The sequence below is a fragment of the Chrysochloris asiatica genome, unplaced genomic scaffold (assembly GCF_000296735.1).
Source record: "Chrysochloris asiatica unplaced genomic scaffold, ChrAsi1.0 scaffold00109, whole genome shotgun sequence".
Taxonomy (NCBI): Eukaryota; Metazoa; Chordata; class Mammalia; order Afrosoricida; family Chrysochloridae; genus Chrysochloris; species Chrysochloris asiatica.
Window position 1 is genome coordinate 6245876 of NW_006408627.1, and position 16176 is coordinate 6262051.

Genomic DNA, 16176 nt, shown 5'->3' on the forward strand with positions numbered 1-16176 from the left:
TGCTGGAGACTTTAAACACACAGAGGGAGAGGGGCTGTGTGCTGATGACCAGGGGACAGGCTTGTAGGGTATAGCATTTGGTTGTTTGATGATGCATGGAGGGGATTGTAACCATGGCAATGAAATGATATATATATAATAGGATGAATGTAAAGCTAATGTTCTACCTAGTTATCTATCACATAAATTTTAAAAACAAACAAAAAAAAAAAAAAAAAAAAAAAAGACTGAAATGAGGAAACAAGAGAAATCAATGAATAATGAAGTCAACTACAAATCAAAAAGAAGGACTAGTGTAGATACAGAACTTCCAAATGGCAAGGAAATCAGGCCAATTTCAAGATAAAACAGATCTTAAGCATGGAGGAAAAATAATACCTTACAGGGTAACTGCAGTGAAAAAGAATACACCTGCACATCAAAATAAAAAAAGAGGAAGCTCAGAAAGATTTAAGAAAATTATTCATGAGCTAGAGGATTGACGCATGTTAACAGGTCAGGCAATACACAACAAGAAGGAGGTTCGTAGACATAAGACGAAGGTGGCGTGAGACACAAGGAGGAATGCGTAGTTAAAGTGAATAAAGATAAATATGGTTAACTGTGGGTACATGGAGGGGATTGCAAATATGTAGTGAAGCAAGTATATGATTTGCTGAATTTAAAATTGAAGATCTGCTCTGTAAATCGTCACTCAATTCACAACAAAAAGTTTAAAGGAAAAAAAATAGACATAATTCTTATTTGAATTCAGATTAATGGCATAGTTGAGTAGCTATTTCGTTGGAAGGTTAAAAATGTTTTTTCTACACAACAGGTTATGTGTATCGTATTAATATCTCTTCTCTTTGCCTTTCCCTGACTTTCACCTTATCTCTTTCTTTCTTGTTTTCTATAATTTTTCCCTCATGGTCTCCTTCCTTCCTCTCTTTTTTGTTAGTAAGAGAAACAGTAACAAAGGGATTAGCAAAGAGTAATATTTATTGAACTCTTACTGTGTATTAGATAAAATGCTAAAAGCACAACATGAACTTTTTCAAAATAAAACCGAAGTTCTATTAAATGACTTTTGCTTAATCCAAACACCAGATTAATTAATGCTATGAAACACACAAGAACCCTGACTATTTTCTGAAGTTACTTGGTAGTGTAGCTGCACACCAAGTGTAACTAACAAGCTTAATTGCAACTGTTGTTGTTAAGTGTCATGGTTTAAGTTCTGACTCATAGTGATCTTATGTAGTGTTTCCAAGAAGTGACCCTTAGATTTGAACCACCAACTTTATGGTTAGCCATCCAGTGCTTATCCTCCAGTGCCACACCAAGACTTCAACTAGCAAAAACCATTTATTTATTCCCTTAATAGTGTCTGTCAGCTGCTGTTCTAGGAGCTAGGGAACAACACAGACTTAGACAAAAATCTGACCTGCCCTATGATATTTACATAAGAATAAAGTGTGATCATTTCCCAAAATCTTTGTGTCAGTTATTCTGATTCATGTAAGTAGATAATTTAATGTTAATGTACTTTATTAGAAATCAATGCAAAAATACATTTGTTTCTGTCAAAGACTAATTTGAACATTTGGGAAAACAAGTTACTTTCACAAATTACCATGAGTAAGGCAACTGGAATAAATTATAGAAATATAAGTATAATCTAAACTCATATTTTTTTTTTTACAACTGTCCTCAAATGCTACATTTCCTTAATAAAAAATTGTAAATTTTGAACCATAGGAATGGTTTATTATTATTATTATTATTATTTGTTAACAAAAACAAAAAAGGCAACTAGAATTCTCAACAGCAGATGTAAAAATATAAAAGACCTTGTCTTGGCATTAAATGATTGGCTAATAAATGTTTAATAATAGGGTTTTAATTTTTTTTTAATTAAGTTATAAGAGGATGCTTCAGAAAGTTTGTGGGAAAAAATCCATTCTCTTTTAATATCATTTTTCCATAAACTTTTAGGAGCACCCTTGTATATGTTCTTTTACTATAGTTTTCCTCTTTAACTTTTTAGATTATTTGACAACAACTCATCCTAACAGTTTCAACTTTCTAAGGCAAATGCCCTTTCTTTAGGTGTTCATCATTTCAGTTTTTAGGAATGATCTGGCATTGGAGGAACCACAGGGTAGGCGGTTGAAACCTATCAGTTGCTCCTTGGAAACCCTATACAGGGTGGCTATGAGTTGCAACTGACTTGAGGACACTTAACAACAATAATGGATATCTTAGGGCTCGATTTCACCCTAAGGTGATCACCAATTACCTCAAAATACTTCTCTTAGATATTATAAGAAAAAATATAAAGATCAAGTTCAATGGATATTTAAAAAAATTTTACGAAGTGATGCTTTATTTTATTAAACACTCCAACTGCACCTAACAAAGCCTTTAATAATCAACTTTCTTGCACAGCAAAACACTCCCATCAGACAGTGTGAAATCACCCACTTTAAAACAGAATGAAAACTAGACACCTGAACTCTTCTCTCTTGGTTTCCATTTCTGAGAACGCTTTTTTTTTTTTTTTCAAAGCAAAAATTTAAGATTAGCAGTCATGAACCCTAAGGCAAGTTCCCTATGGGTCAAATTTAGATGACAGCGTCTTCATATTAAATTACCTTTTGTATGTTCTAACATGGCTAAATTTTAAAACACAGAAAGGCTATGCTTATTCGCCATGGTCCCTTCAACCAAATTGAATAGGCGGTTACATAACTTGCCAAGACAAGTAGTAGAAATGAGTCAGAGACAGGACCAGCCCTAGCAAAAATTGTGAATTAAGCAGTTTGACTTCAGTACCACACCCCTTTAGTACTACTGCATGTATTTCCCTGATCCCCTCCCTTGGTATCCAGCCCTGAGGGTCACCCTCATAAGACATTATCTCCCTTCCCACCCACCCCCAATTTCTCTCCTTCAGTCTCTTTCTAACATACCATTTATCACCAAAACTGGTTTCCCAATCTGCTCTCCTTCCCTTTCATTAATTAAAATTTACCTCTCTAGTATCTCTTCCCCTCAGGGTTTAAGTGACCACTAGTTAATCTGATATACAAATCCAACACTAACTATTAAGAGAGAATGCTGGAAGGTAAAGTGAATGTTAATGATGACCTTCTAAATATAACACTTTTACAGTTTAACTCAGTAGAGAATAAAAGTGAGAATTTTCAGTCTAGGCATTCAAGTGAGGGAAATGTTTTGATTCAGGTGGAGCATTGACACTCAGCAAACCAAATAGGATTAAGTGAATACTTTCAGTTTAATTTATGAACATATCAACTAGCCTGGCTCAGTTTGGGGTCAGTGAGGGATAAAGATTTAAGTATCCAATGAAAGTTGATTAGCAAGGAAAATTAAAAGTTACAGGAGCACCACAAATAAGTTTTTCTGATTTAACATTTTATCAGGCTAAATAATCCTCATGCTTAATAAGCATTTTATAAAATTTCTCCTCAGAATAAAAGAGATTATCTCTTACTAATTATATCTTATTTCTCTTCAGAATGAAAGAGATAAAAAAATTATATCAGTAAATCTAAAATACTGAAAGTTTCTGGTTTTGTTGTTATTATTGTGCTTAAAAGTTTACAAAGAATTTCACACATGTATTTCGTTTGACCCTGCTAAATGTGTAGAATGTGTTAGCTATTCTTATTATCTCTACTTTATAAATGAGGGAAAGGAATCCCAGAGAAGTTAGGTGGCTTGCCAAGATTTGTACTTAAGTCTTCTGAGTGCAAATGCTGTGCTCTTTTTTACTGTTCTGAGCTACTAGGCTGCCTCCCAACATTTAGTTATCTGTGTCCTTGCTGTCATGTAACTCTACATCCTAGGGGAATTCTCGGATTTTAAAAGAGAGTTCAACTGCTACCCACCCCTCACACTGCTGCCTCTCCAAAAAAAATCCTGTACATTCAAGGAACCTATCTGGTTTCCATCAATGCATTTTTTCCCCTAGCTAATTCTTGTTTCACTTGGAAGTGTTGACTGCTTCACAAGGTCTTCCTTAAGTATTGCCAGAGTTTGTCCTCCAATTACCTGTGGATTACTTATCTTGCTTCTGCTTCTTACCTGGCCGGAGTTCCTCTCAAGTCCTTACTCTGTAAGCAAGAAAGAAAAGGGGGGGGGGGAAAGAAAAGCTTACATAATTGGTACAAGGTAGAATACAAATATTTCACATGGAGAGGAACACAAGAAACCAGCTGGGAAAACATTGCTATTTGCAGATTTAGATTAACCCAGAATTTATTTCAGCCTTTGAGGTAAAAGATGGTTTTTTTAAATCATTAGCATTTAAAAAACTCAATTTTAATATTTTGGACCTCTTTGTGAATTTCCCAAAATGTATCAATGCTTTCCTGAGGAAAAAACACACATATCTGGAATACAGTCTCAGGGAGTTCAGTATGGGTGGTTCTTGAATCCCTTATATAACTTCCTGACTTAGCGTCTAAGTGATGAGCATCTTACGGCCCACAAGCCATGTGGAACCCAATTAAATTTTGTTGTAGCTATCTAATTTCTTTATTTGTAGAAGTAATGTATGGTAACTTTTTACAACTAAACTAATACATGGTTACCAGGGGTGGGAGAGAAGGGAGAGTAATTCACTGTCTAGAGAGTAGACAAAGGTTAACTTGGGTGATGGGAAATTGCAATCTACAATAAAAGGGAAGTTGACAGAAAAATGAAGAAGACTAGTGAAGACAGAGAGATATGCAAGGGCTAAAGGGGATAACAGGAAAATAGTATTGTATATACAATCTTGAAACAACAGTGTTCTGAAGGGAGATACATGGACAGATACATAGTCTAAACAGGTATGGGAGGAAAATGGGAGTATAACCACAAATATATATGTGTTTGAAAGAGATATTTGTACATTAAGATTTACCTTTCCTGAAAACATAACTATGAATATGATGAAGCATACAGTGGGCAAAATGATGACAACTTCTTAGATATCATCAGACATATTAAGGCAATTCTATGGTCGATTGGAATAATGTAGTTCACAAAGACAGCGAACATTCTAAATACAACTTTAGTGAATAACATTTGGAATCTTAAAAGCTCATGAGTGGCCACCTAAGGTGTAACGATTAGTCTATCCATGTATGGAAGAATGAAGAGTGATGAGAACGAAAAATGCTTGGAATCAATTAGTCCAGTGGAACATGTGAACATCTGTCTCCACAACTGAGACCAGAAGAACTAGATGGTGATTGGCTACCACTGTCACCTGCTCTTAAAGGGATCACACTAAAAGGTCCTGGATAGAGTGAGAGTGAATGTGGAACAAAACTCAAAGTTATTTTTTTTAAAAAAAGAAGACTTGGCTTACTGGTCAGAAAGAGACTAGAATAACTTGATATTATGGCCATTGACCACCCTTTAGGTCTGGAAAGGGACTTGCCCTCTTGGCCCAATTTTCAGCCAAGCAGTAGATATAGACATGTAGTGGGGACAACAACGCTGTAAAGAATGCGTACCATGGAGAGAGTCAATAATTTGAAATCCAAAGGACATTTACTGAAGGTCAAATTTGAGAAAGGATAGGAAGGTACGAGGAATGGAAATAGGAATCACAGGGAGGAAGCAAGATAATTGTTGCATGGAGGGGTTTGTAATCATTAAAGTGAAGCAAAGTGTATGATTTATTGAATGTAAAACTCATGATCTTGTCTGTAAACCTTCACTCAATTCACAATAAAAAGATCAAAAAAAAAAAACAAACCAAACTCGCCTTATATATGATTGTGAGTGCCAGATTTTTACACAAATAGTACAGCAGTGTAAGTTTTTCTTTTTTAAGTCAGCTGCACCTTCCCCACAAGGCATTAATGTCATGCTAATTGTTTTAAAAATTTAAAAACAATTAACACAGTGTGCTTACCAGAGAGTGCAGTTGGCAAAAACACATGGGGGTTATTTGCATAAAAATATGGTAATATATGGATGGAACATAAATATTTAATCCTACTGTTATTATGAACAATATTTTGTTTTCAATTTCATGACTACAAACAATATTTCAATGAATATCCTTGATCATATCTCTGTTCATATATGTAAGCATTGCTGTAGGATCTATGTCCAAAATGTAATAAAAGAAAGGAAATGAACACTGTAAATGGGGAAAGACCTTGCAATTGCCCTCACAAGTGGAATAAACCAGCTAATAATTCTCCCAACAATCATGGGACATTATCTATTTCACATAGTTTATGAATTGCATATTGTTGTTATTGCTGTAGTTAAGTGTTGTCCAGTCAACAATGACTCATAATAACCCTGTATGGGATTTCCAAGGCTTTAAATCTTGGAAGCAGAAAGTCTCATCTTTCTACCAAGGAGCGCATGGTGGACTTGAACTGCCAACCTTGTGGTTCGTAGTCCAGTGCTTATCTTATGGAGCCACAGCATTCACAGTGCCATATAAGCCTTTAAAAATGATTTTCCAATGTCATTATTAAAGGTATTCTAGTTTTAATTTTTAAAATGTAGTTATTTTAAGTATTCATTACTTTTCTGTATTTCTTTTTCTATAAATTTTCCATTCATGTATTTTGACCATTTCTCATGGTTCTCATCATTCTTGTTTTTCTTATTTATTTGTATTTATATTTATATTCTTATTTATTTGTATTTATATTCAGGCTATTTACCCCTTGTCAGTTATATGGTGTTGTTGTTAGGTGTCTTCAAGTCCATTCAGAACCATTCATTAGTCTTTCTTAGTCTGGAAGCTCCTCTGGAACCTGGCCACCATGGGTGATCCTATTGGTATTTGAAATACTAGTGGCAAAGTTTCCAGTACCACTGCAGCATGAAAACCACTACAATATGACAAACTGCAAACTGACAGACCAGTGATGGGTCAGTCATATAGGTTATGAATACTATCTCAAAGAAGGATTTTGTTGGTTTGTTTACTTATTTATTATAAAGTACCTTTATGAGGCGTTCTGTTCCCATAAAGATTTACAGCCTCAGAAACCCTGTACAGGGTCGCTATGAGTCGGAACCGAATCCACAGCACATAACTATCACCACCACCACCTTTATATTCTACATAGTAAAATTTACCAATGCTTTTCCTTAAGGTTTTTATTATATGTACCACATTTACTCAAAAGTTTAAAACAAATTTGTCTAAATACTGTAGGATAAGCACTGAACTGAATCACAAGGTCAGCCTTTGTGGAAAACAGTGTCGTGGTTCCTCAAAAAATAAAATTTGAGCTACCAGATAGCCCAGAAATTCTACTCATATGTATATACCCTAAAGACTTGAAAGCAGAGACATAAAGAGCAGCTTTTATAAGGTCAGTGGTTCAAACCCAAGAAATGCCCCTTAGAAACCCTAAACAGGGTCGATATGAGTCAGAATCAACTGGATGACATGTACCAACAATAACAGGATGTCTAAGATGAAAAAGAAGATAGAGAAAATTATAAATGTTGATGAATATATGGGGAAATTGAAATCCTTTTCCATTACTAGTAGAAATGCAAAATAACACCACTTTTGTGGAAAACAGTATGGTGGTTCCTCAAAAAACTAAAATTTTAACTACCCAATGGCCCAGCAATCTCACTTATCCATATTACCCCAAAGACGTGAAAACAGTCTCAAACAAAAACATTTACACTAATGTTAGTTGTAGCACTATACACAATTGATAAAAGGTGTAAACAACCTAAATGCCCATCAAAGATGAATGGACAATTATTTGTTGTCTCATAAGTTTTTCCTTTTAAAACTTTAAAAAATTTATGTTTTATAAATTTCTTCTAACAGTTATTTTTAGTTATTTAATTTATTTGTAGTTATTACAAATAACCAACTCGAGAGCACTTAACAACAATAACAACATCGCAAATATGGTTCTTTTATGTTGTATATTCTGTTGTTGTTGGTAAGTGTGTCGAGTTGGTTCCGACCCATAGTGACCCTGAACAGGGTTTCCGAGGCTATAAATCTTTACAGGAGCAGAAAACCTTATCTTTCTCCCGAGGAGCAGCTGGTAGTTTCGAACTGCTGACCTTGAGGTCCGCAGCCCAATTCGTAACCACTACGCTACCAGAGCTCCTATATATTCTACCTGGTTATGGTTTATATGTGGGAAAGCTCTTGACTTCTGTATGTTCATTTTGTAACTGATTATCTTGATTCACCTTAAATTGATTCTAAAAGTGTTTCTGTTTATTCTTTTAAGTTTTTATATCATCTGCATCTAATGTGATGTTGTTATTAAGAGTCGCTGAGTTAGTTCTGATTCATGGGTTTCCAAGGGGTGGTTGGTGAGTTTGAACTGATGTCATTGTGGTTCAAACCTACCTTGTGGTCCAGGGCTTATTCAGTGCCACACCAGGATTTAAACTAATGATGTAGTTGTTAAGTGCTGTCGAATCAGTTCTCTATAGGGGTTTCAATGAATGGCTGGTGGGCTTAAACTAATCAACTATATCGTTAGCAGTCCAGTGCTTATCCTACAGCACCACATCAGGTCTCACAGAGAAAGGGGGAAGGGCTGGTGGTCTTATTGACAGTTCTAGGGGAAGACTTTCTCCTTCTGTCTGCTGTGGAGAAAGGTCCATTTCTCCTTTCAGCTCTGTAGGTCAAGCATTCTTTGGAGATCACCTTGTGTCTTGGAGCAATCTTTACTGGGATCTAGGAGCTTCACAGTATACGAACTTCAGTTCCAAAAGACGCACTCCACTCGTGAGTCTTCTTTCTTGGTGGTAGTAGGTCCCTCCCCTGCTCACTCCTCTCTCCTTTTATCTTTGTAAGATAAAAGAAGTTGCAGCCCACACCCCTGGGAAACTCCCTTACATCAGATTAGAGTTGTGATGAGATTAAGGGTATGGCAGCCCATCCTTAATTCTTTTACTGGTTTATCACATCATATTACATCATGGGGAATCATCTCATAACTGCTCCATTACATCATTACATAACTGCCAAACCACAGACACTCATGACCCAGTCAAGTTAACACAGATTTGGGGGCGGGGGGTGTGCATGCACAATTCAGTCTATGACACGCGGTATGATGGTGATTCTTGTCTTGCCACTGACTTTAAGAGGGAGAATTGCAGGGTACCTCGTGCTGCAGTTAATGTGCTTGGCTGCTAACCAAAAGGCTGGCTGCTAAAGTCTATCCAGCCGTACCTAGGAAGAGCAGCCTGGTGAGCTACTTCTAAACAATGAGCCATTAAAAATCCTCTAGAGCACAGTTCTACTCTGACACACATGGGGTTGTCATGAGTCAGAATCAACTCAATGGGGTTTTTCATTATAATTTGTTAACTTGAACATAAAATATATATTTAAAATCATTTATTATAATGTCTTTAAATGTTTTTTAGCAGTATTCCTTTGACCTACTAACAGTCAATTACATAAATGGATTTTCTTTTATTGAACCATCCCTTATAACTCAAATAATCTCACTTAATTTTGTCATATCATTTATAATTTAGTGTTGGCTTCTATTTACTAATACTTTCTTTTGAATTTTTACATTATATCAAAAATGATTAGATTTCCCTTGTCTATACTTATTATCAAGTGTTGTATTACAGTCATTTATTTGAAAACTAACCTTTCAGTTTAAACAAAATAGAGCAATTAGTGGTGAAGAAGATTTGAGAGCTACGATCTGAAAAGGTCTTAATGGAAAAAAATATTCTCACAGCAATGTGGTTTGTCTACTTCTGTGAAAGTTTACAACATTGCATTTACTATACCTTCTTTCTGACATAATTCACAAGGTATTCCAATAAATATGTGGACTTTTTCCAGTGGCAACCAGAAGTAGATGTTCCATGAAAGTTTTTCTTCTCCTTACTCTGCCAACTTCCCTGATAACATGAACTAAAACAGAAAAATCTTTATTTCAGAGAATGGGGGAAAGGCTGGTGGTCTTATCACTGTTATTATTATTATTTTAAACTTTTTATTGTGAATTGAGTGAAAGTTTACAGAGCAGATCATCAGGTTTACATTGGACAAATCAATACACTTCATTTCATGTCAGTTGCAAGTCCTCTCCATGTAACTTCATTTATCCCATTTCCTCCCTACGTTTCCTGTTTCTTTTCCTCCTTCTTTCCAAATCCTTCTGAATTTTTTCCACAGGTAAATGCTGCCATTTTGATTTCAAATGGTTGACCATTCTAAGGTAGGCACACCTCATTAGTATTGTTGTCCCCCTTATATATCTATCTATTGCTGATCTGAATATTGAGTCACAGAGATGAGTTCAATTCCAGACCTGATGCGTGAACAAGGGCCGTAGTCTTGGGATTCCACCAGTCCCTATATGACTAGTAAGCCGGTCTTTTTTATGACCTTGAGTTTTGTTCCACATATTCTCCCACTCTATTCAGGACCTTCTAATGTGATCCCTTCAAGAGCAGTTAGTGGAGGTAGTTGGGCACCATCTAGTTTTTCTGATCTCAGGGCCATGAAGACTGATGTTAACATGGTCCATTAGTCCAAGCATCTTCAATTTTCATCACTCTTCTTTACTGTCACAGCAATGTGGTTTGTCACATATGTAGCTAGGTAGAGGGCAGAACTTCCAGTGACCCTTGGAAGGTGTCAGAAATCTTCATAGAATGCTGCTGCAATACAGAGCACAGAGGACAAGGGACACATCTAGTCTGTTCCATTAGCTCAAACATTACGAAAAGAGGAAGTCCCTTGGTGTCATACAATATTCCCCACCACGTTCCAAGGAAGAAAGCTGCATGAAGCGCTGATTTCGAAAAGACAGTTTCTTTACCATCTAGTCCGAGTTCATGCTTTTTCTAAGCTAAGACAGTGAGGCTGCCCTGAAGTGCCAGAGTTTACTAAACCCACGTACCAGGCCACACCTGCTCCTGTCAGGACCCCTCCAGCCAAGGCTGCGTGTGCCAGTCCCCCCCACCCCCACCCCTTCTCACTGTTATTTATTTAAAATCATTTGCCTTGGAATAGATTCTGACTTGGATCCTCTTTTTTTTTTCAATAATAGTCTATTGTGTTTTCAGTGAAGGTTTTCATTCAATAGTTTCTAAACAAATTCAGTGACATTGGTTATATTCTTCACAATTTATGAACATTCTCAATATTTCTGTTACGGTTTTCTGTTTTCATTTATCTGGTGTTCCTGCCCCCTTACATTTTTATCTTTATTTTAAAGTAATTGCTGACTTAAAAAAAAACAACTCATATAGAACAATTTTTTTTTTAAAAAGCAACATAGTACTCACAGATGATATTCTTTATTTTATGAGTGAATTTTGTTATTTAACTAAAAAGTGACTCTCCTCTTATTTTTGCTGCTACTCTTTATGTGGACCTCTGCTCTTTGGTTTTATTTGTTTTAATAGCCTTTTTCTGATCTTTGTTTCACACATGGTTCTACATATCCTTCAAAGCCCGGTTTAAATTTGCTCTACTCCATAATTTGACTAATCCAGCCCATTCCACATACCATAGGCTTCTCTTTTCTGGTACTGTACTCAACTTTGACAGCACATTCTAGCTATGTGTTCTCTACTTGTTTCAAGAGTTTTATTTGTGCAGGATTACCCAATAAGCAAGGTAAGCACAGGCTTACTTGTGTTTACTTTTACTCTATAGTGAACAATTCTACATTTTTTCCACCACACCAAAGTTTTCTGCTGTAGATATGGGTGGTATCTGTCTCTCTTCCAACCCCACAACACTTTCTTACAGAATCAAGACCTCTTTTCAAATGTAAAATCCTTGACAGGGACAGAACACCCAGTAGCCAAGGTAAGCACAAGTTTACTTGTGTTTATTTACTAATCTGTGGTAAACCATTTCACATGTTTAAACCTGTGCTTAAATCTGCCCCAGGTCCTATTTGTTTTTCCTTGGCTTCTCAGTTAGCTCCTCCAAGGTAGGGGGTTCATTTAAAAAAATTGCCATGCATTTCCCATTTTGTTTAGCACTGTTAATAATCACGTTCAAGGTATACTTGTAAGGCATATTTATTTGGTGGAGGACATCTATCACATTTATTCATTTAGTAAATGATAGAATCCAATGTTGGCAAAAAAGTAAATCATTACTATTAATCTCCTACTCACCATACATGTTCTCAGCCTCAGGGGTTAAGGGAATCTAAGATTGCAGCTTTAACTCTCTTAGGGAAGCTAGGTCTCTCAGTTTTGGAGCCAGGCATGAAATTCACATTCACCTAGGACTCAACACTAAGGGTCCAAGGTTACATTTGCCCCAGATCACTCTCTCAGAATGGATCAAGTGACCTTAACAGTTGTCTCTAAGCATAAGTACAAACTTTCGAAACTCAAATGACAAAATCCTATTTTGTTATGAATTCAACAAGATTGATTTGTAAATATTGAACCTTTTTTTTTTTTCCCCCTTGCTGGAGCCAATAGCTGCTAGAGCACACCTTTCCCAAGTAGTACTGTGTAGTGCTTTATAAGAAAAGGGAAGTTCTTTATTCTATTTGATTATGTTAAATGTTCTATTTATTGCCTATTTAATTAATGAATTAATTTTAGGATTATTCTGATTTAGCTCCATAGGAAAAATAACGAGAAACATTTACATGCCTTTTAAAATACATGAGAATTTGAATTTTTCCTTTCCGAGGGTGCATTTGGGGTTGAGGGACACCTTTGAAGATGACTTTACAATTGTGGGAACATTTATGGAGTTGTTTTCGTTGACCTCACCATGTCTAAGTTGCTATATTGCTGCAGGGAACTGACATAGTAGCTAATCTTTCGCTCTTGTCTCACTTTTTAAAAGCCCCATATCAGGTGAGAATATGGAAATAAGGCTGAGAGACCAGAGAGGGGCAAGGAAGAATGGCTAGTTAGAATTATAGGAAAAGAGCAAGCAGTTAAGCATTTTTCACTCTCCCCCGCACTCTCCATAAAGTTTCTGTTTCTGAAGTTGGAAGTGTGGGTACGGTCTGTTGCAGTTTGAACATGGCCTAAAACTTGGAGTCGACACTGCAGGGGCAAGAAACTCGGGTGCTCCGCCACCAATCCTGAGCGTCTGGCTAGCTAAAAGAACGCGAAAAGCCAGGCCCCAGGCACCGGTTGTCTTGGGAACCGGGGCGCTAGTCTCCCCAGCGACCTAGTCCTTAGGGAGGGGGCGGGGCTGAAAGCCAGCCTGGCCAATGAAGCCGAGCAGAGCGCAAGGTCGACTATCCGCGATTCTGCAGGAGCCCAGGAAGGTTTGAGTGACTGGAACGGGGGGCGGGACCGACGCTGCCGGCCGAGGTGGAGCCGGAGCTGTGCGAGTAGCTCGAGCGGCGAGGCGAGGGTGTGACACCATGTTCAAAGCCCCTGGAGACCACGGTGCTCACGAGCTGCGCGCCCCGGCTCTCCGGTTCGCCGCGGCTGCCTCGGCAGCGATCAGAGCCCGCTGCAGGAGTTGAGCAGCACCGCCCAAGAGGGTTTTGGCGGAGCTTTCCGAGGGGCACAGATCACAAGTAAGGCGGAGAGGGTGCGCGAAGGCTTGAGGGTCCAGCAGTCGGTGAGGATCGCCGCTGGAGGGGCGTTTCCGAGGCGTGGAGGAGGAGGAGGAGATGCTGCTCCTCTTCTCCCCCTCCCCAGGCTCCTGCTTCAGCTCCTTCAGCCCACGCCCGCAGTCGCTCCGGGGAGAGAAGGTAGTGGCTCTCGGCACCCGCGGCGGTTGCCGCCGGCCCGCCCCAACGCCGCGTCCCCGCAGCCCTCGCCCCGCGCTCCAGTAGCAGGACCCGGTCTCCCGACGAACGGGTAAGGACAAGAACGGCCCTGGGCCCTGGGCTGAGAGTGCTGAGAGTGCAAAACTAAGTTCACCTCATTGGCTTTCTTTTTTCTCTTTACTTTTGCTTCAGCTCCTAAAGTCAATGGCTCTGTTGGCCCGGGGAGAAGAACTTTTCTTTGGGTGGGGTGGGGATGGAGGTTGGTGGTGGGGAATTGTATATTTGCGTGGGGGTGGGGTGATTGGGTTGGATAAGGATGAGACGGCTTGTCATTGTGAATTAGGTAGTTCCACCTACATGCGCGGAAGCGAGCCGGGTTCTTGGGAGTGAAACCCCACTGGGAGTAAGAGATTAGGGGGTAGTGGGAAGTGTTGACACTACTCCATCATGCTTGTTCAGCTCTGCTCTGTGCGTGCCAAAGAAAGGGTTCCCGGAGTCTGGTTCTAATTTCTGTAAACGATTGTGGGGATGGTGTGGTTAGAGGCCGCCTAGAAGAATGTGTCTGTGTAAGGACTCCGGGAAGATGTGGCAAAGGACGAGCCACTGCCTGATGCAAGCTGTTTTATTGCTTTTCTTCTCTGTGCTCGAGTTAAAACTACTCCCCGCGCCTCCCAAGCCCAATTGCTCATTGCTTGAAAAACTTGAAAAGTGCAGAGAGCTGAAAATCTAAAATTTAAATCCAAGTCAAGGAAATTCTTACTAAGTTTAATGAACTTTCAGTGTGATTATATGGAGAAGCAGGGAGACATATTATCACGAAGATAGACTTGGAGCAATACACTTTTCATTGGTGTTTTCCATATAGTACTTCAACCTAATCTCTTCGACAGCCTTGTGTCATTTTCGCTTAATTGCATCTTTGAAACAACATACGCGGTGACTTCATAGAGAGCTGTTTAGAGTTTGAGTTTACCTCTCAGAAAATGGGGCAATCGGGTTTGTTTTCAAGGCGGGACCTAAACAAAATGTAGGACACCTCATCTGTGGAATGAAGGGTGCTGGTAACTAGTTTGCAAGATTTAAAATTTGTAAATAGCTTACCAAATAAAGCGTAGGAAAAAAAATTAAAGTCACTGTGTTATGAAACAGGCAGTGGCTGCAAACGCTTGTATTTTCCCAAATTCTTGATGACCGCACTGGAGGAGTCAAGGGGAAAGCTTACTGCACACATATCGGTTTTCTGTGGTGATGGTACTATGATTTAAAAAGTATTTCTAGACTTAATATCACTAGGAACGGTTTTGTTGTTGCTTAAGTTCATGTAAATATTGAATCAGTAAATTCATAGAGGCACACTGGCTACTTTTTCATCTATTCCTAAATTCCATTTTTTTTTTTTTAAATATTGTGTTCTAACTTCTTAAGTCTTTGTGTGCGTGTGTATGTGCTGGGGGAGGGAAAGTAACATGGAACTTGGGGTTAAAAATAGAAAAAATATCTAAGGTTATTAAAAATCAGGACTACTCTGAATAGTGTTTTTCAGTTTTACCATTGGAGAATTACGACTTTTTGTATAATTAGGTAGATTTTTCTAATTGAATTTATATTTGTCCCACCAAAATTTTTGTTTTCATGAAAAGCCTATTTCTGGGGAGGGTGATTATAAGCATACAAAATACTACTCATATGTAGCTTCTTTTATGTAACAAGTAATACGTACACTCCTCATTAAAGCAGTGTCTCCTCAGAAGTCCTATACAGGATCTCTATGAGTCAGAACCCACTTGATGACACATGGCAACAACAATTTAAAGGATAGATTTTTGACATAATGATAGGGGTCAAAAGATGTAAAACTTTCTCTTTTCTGAAGAGTTCCTCCAAAATCAGGAATTGAAGGTGAAATTGGCCAGTTATTGTTTGCGCAGATGATAAGTGTCTATCTTTAAATGAATGGAATTTATTCTTTATTATTAAGTATAACATAATAACAGGTCAAAACCTTGCCTTATTCCACCTTTAATACTTTTTAGGAATTGGATGAGGGAGCCTTGTAGCTTCTTTTATATCAACTTGAGTATATATTTTTCCAACATGTTACCCAACTCCAAATGTTGTTAAGGGCCACCAAGTTGGTTCCAACTCATAGCTACCCTGTATAGGGTTTTGTTTTATTTTTCTTTTTATTGTGAATTGATTGATAGTTTACATGGGAGGGCATCAGTTTTATACTCACTCTATCATATTCATTTCATTGCAATGATTACAGTCCTATTCATTTCATTGCAGTGATTACAATCCCCGTCAAGGCTTCATCATTCAACAGTATTTGCTGCGATTCCATTTTTTTGAATGTGCACCAAAACACTCAGGAATATATATGTTGTTGTTGTTAAGTGCCGTCGAGTCGGTTCCGACCCATAGCGACCCTGTACAGGGTTTCCGAGGGTGTAAATCTTTACGGGAG